This window comes from Lactuca saligna, chromosome 6 (genome assembly GCF_052625555.1).
Source record: "Lactuca saligna cultivar CGN05327 chromosome 6, ASM5262555v1, whole genome shotgun sequence".
Taxonomy (NCBI): Eukaryota; Viridiplantae; Streptophyta; class Magnoliopsida; order Asterales; family Asteraceae; genus Lactuca; species Lactuca saligna.
The window spans coordinates 169,364,699-169,368,588 of NC_136422.1; the positions used below are offsets into that span (position 1 = coordinate 169,364,699).

At 34.3% G+C, this 3,890-nt stretch overlaps 1 pseudogene; it reads right to left on the reverse strand.

Moving 5' to 3' along the window:
- Nucleotides 1-2,619: 2,619 nt before the first annotated feature.
- Nucleotides 2,620-2,733, reverse strand: LOC145003662 (small nucleolar RNA R71; annotated as a pseudogene).
- Between the last annotated feature and the right edge of the window lie 1,157 nt (nucleotides 2,734-3,890).

The window sequence follows — 3,890 nt, forward strand, 5'->3', positions numbered from 1 at the left end:
GACGTTTCATGACAGGATTTGATGCCTTAATCGGGTGGGACCTAACATATTTTGAAGGAAGCGGCACACAATTTGATATTTTCTATCCACCCCGAAGCGAAAAATATGTATCACGATCTGAGACATAGTGATTGGTGGCCATGTACGAAAAGGGATATAGTTTAGTTTGTGGAGTGGTGCTTGACTTGCTGATAGGTCAAGGTTGAACATCAGTTCCCTTGCGACAAATTTCAGCCTTAGTAGATCCCATTTATGTTCCTAAGATGGTTGCTCACCATGGAGTGCCTACTTCGAATATTTCAGACCGGGATGTTCGCTTAACTTCCAAATTTTGGAAGAGCTTCACTGAGGATTTTGGCACCCATTTGTACTTTAGCATCTCCAATTGATATGTGCATATTTAACTATATAATTCATGCATATTTCTAATACTTTTAGTTACAGTTATGCTTAACTGGGGAAAAAGGTACTTATTATGTTTAAAATATGTTTTGTAGCAACAAAGACTTGCCCGAGATAAAAAGAAAGCATATGAGGACCTGAAAGAAGAAAACGGGAGCTAAAAAAGAAGAAGAAGCAAAAAGGATGGAAGATCACGTCGTGATGATCACCAACACAACATGGAAAATGGAAAGTTTGCGACCAATCAAATGACCTGGCGATAACGGTATAAACATGGGGACCATGTCATGGTGGTGGTCAACCATGACGTGGTGATCAGATTTTGACAATTATAAAATCCTGAACATTAGGTCGAATCCAGAGGCATGCAATCAGTTTTCTAAGGATAACTACAACCAAAAACCCTTAGAAACCCATAATAGGATTGAAAACCAAGTCAAGCTAAAGTATTGAAAAAGGTTTAGAAGATTTTCAAATTGATCTAGTTGGTTTGCTTATCATACTCATGTCTAGTTTAATTTTCATAGATCAATTGTGTTTTTCTGTTATAATGTGAGGCTAAATTCCATTTACCTCTATTTAGTGAAGATGAACTTGATTCATACATTTTGATTCCGATATTTGAATGATTATATTTTATTTACTTGTGTATGATGTATATAAACCCTAGAATGTTTAGTTCTAGTTTATATTACTTATAAACTAAATTCTGTGTGATAATTGATCATATTAAATGCATGAATTTGTGTCCTAATTCTTTATGATCATTGAATAATTAGAGATAGGATTAATCATATCTTAGATTAATTAATTAAAGCTAGTAACTTTAACTGTGTTAGATAACATAATTGGTCTTAATTTTTGCTTGTTGCTTAACTTGATCATATGAAAGTAACTAATGTAATTCATACTCCAATTTGTGTTTATTATCAATTTGGTGTTTAACTTGTGCATGATCATTGCTTTGTCATTCATAAACTGGTAGGCTTAGGAATTTAATAATAATAGCTAAAAGATTGGTAATCAATGTAATCCATCCATTAAAAATTAACCACAGGAGAAGGTGAAATCGGATATAGGCAAAAGTATTCTTTTTAATTCTTGAAGTTAATTTGTCTTCTTTGCTTGTTACTTGCTAGTTAATATTAAGTTCTTCTGATCTTGAAAAATTAGTAACCCCCCCCCCCCCCCAATCAAAGTTTTTTTATTACCTTAATTAGAACTAATAAATTTATTTGATTAAATTCTGTTCCCTATGATCGACATCCGACTTACCTGATCTATACTATAATCTGATTAGATATATTGTCTACAAGTGCATAGTTAGAAAATTAAGCTAGGTTATAAATTTAAAATAGCTAGGTACTATTGTGCACAATCAAGCTTTTGGTGACATTTTCGGGGAACAACTTCTTTGATTTATAGTGTAATTACTTTTAGTTATTCGATCCTTTTTGTGGGGTAAATTCCACAAAAAGTTATTTTTTGCATTTGTTTTTTTCTTAACAACACCACATCGTGGTCATCTTAACCACAGTGTGGTTATGTCTCAGCTAATTTTTAGTTTTGTGATTTTTATTCCTTTTACATGTTTTTGTTTTTTGTGACCCGAGGATCTAAAACTCTAATAGTTCCACCACTTCAAGATCCAGAATTTGATTTTCTTAAAAAAGAAGAACAAGAAATCCAATGAATCAACAAGAACTTTTCAATTAGAAAAAAAAAGATTTGAAAGTTTGGAGAGGACACATGCTAAGAACGGAATTGGATACGAGCAAGAAACATCTATCGAAGAAAGCTCAGATGAAGAGATAAAAAGCAAGGTTGAAGAGATGGCAGATATCACGAGAATGAGGATCGGAGATTACAAGAAGAGGATACATGAAGAATATGGATCGGGTCTAGTTCCATCCGAAATACCAGTTGAAAGAAGTTTTGAGCTTAAAGGTCATATTCTATCGATTCTCAAGGATATACCTTTCACCGAAAAAGAGTATGAAGATGATTTGAATAAATTTTGATGAACTAAATGATATTTCCAACTAATTCAATGTTCATAATGTGCCAAGAGAATATGTGTTACTATGGATGCTTTCGGTGACATTTACTGGTGAAGCCAAAGTTTAATTGAAACCACTTGCACCCGAATCCATTACTACGTGGGAAAATCTTTGTGATGATTTTATTGAGAAATTTAGTCCACCTTCGAAGATCTCAAATATTAAAAAGAAGATTGCTAACTTTCAACAAGAGATTAGAGAGTCATTGTATGAAGTATGTGAGAGTTACAACGGGTTGCTTAGAAGTTAGAAGTTGTCCTCAACATGGTTTTAATGTCAAGAAAGAAGTGTCCATTTTATATAATGGAGTGAATGTAACAACAAGACAACTTCTTGATTCTGAAGGGCCAATGAGGAAGAAGGGGTCGACCACCAACAAATAATTGATTAAAGAGTTTGAAAAGCATTCAAGTGAGTACCATGACCAATGAAAGGATGTTACTAGAGGAAAAGGAGATGGAGGTAATGAGAACATGGTGGTGGTTTTAGCAAAGTTAGAAAAATAGGATAGGCAAATGACAAAATTGGATTAATCCATTCATGCCATAAGAGTTGGGTGTGATAATTATAGTACGCCACATTTGACCAAGGATTTTGATTTGGATGAAAATGGGAACAACAAGGAACAATTATTCTACTCTAGTGGTGATAACTATGATAAAGATTGGAGAAATCCCAAGAAGGAGTGGTTTCCATATGAAGAATAAAAGAAGCAAAAAAGATGAGAAGTACAGACAAACCGGCTGGGGTTTTTACGAAAAGGAGAAACCACCACCCGAAAAAAAGATGGAATTCTAGTCGCTACTTCATAGTTTTATGGAAGCATCTAAAAAAAGGCATGATGCTACTGATGCTAATTTGAGAAATCATCAAACTTCCATAAAAAATATAGAGACTTAACTTGGGCAACTAACAAGAATTGTTAATAAGAGGTTACCACCTAGAAATCAAGACAAAAAAATCATAACCTAAGGTAATGGAAATATACACCGAAGAAGAAGTTCATTTTGAGCCAATTATGACATATGAAGCAACTACCATGCTGCCCAAGTCGTGTTTGGAAGAAGAGAAGCCCGAAGCCAAAAGAGTAAAAAGTGAATCGAACTCTGATAATTGACCATGTTGTGGTGATATAACCACGTCGTGGTCCTGGGAGGACATAAATATTTCACCTCTTAATTCGCATCAGCCACATTTCCATTCCCATATCGAGCAATCAAGCATTCTTTGGATCTCGAACAAAAGAAGTTTATGGAACAAGTTCTCTCACTCTTGATAAACACCGTATTCTTCATATCCATGGAAAATCTTCCCAAGTTTTTAAAAGATGTGATGACTAATGGTAATGAGTTGGAAAAGGCATCAACCATAGTGTTAAATGAGTTGTGTTCAGCCGTGATCTTCAATGGATTGCCAATCAAGACGGGA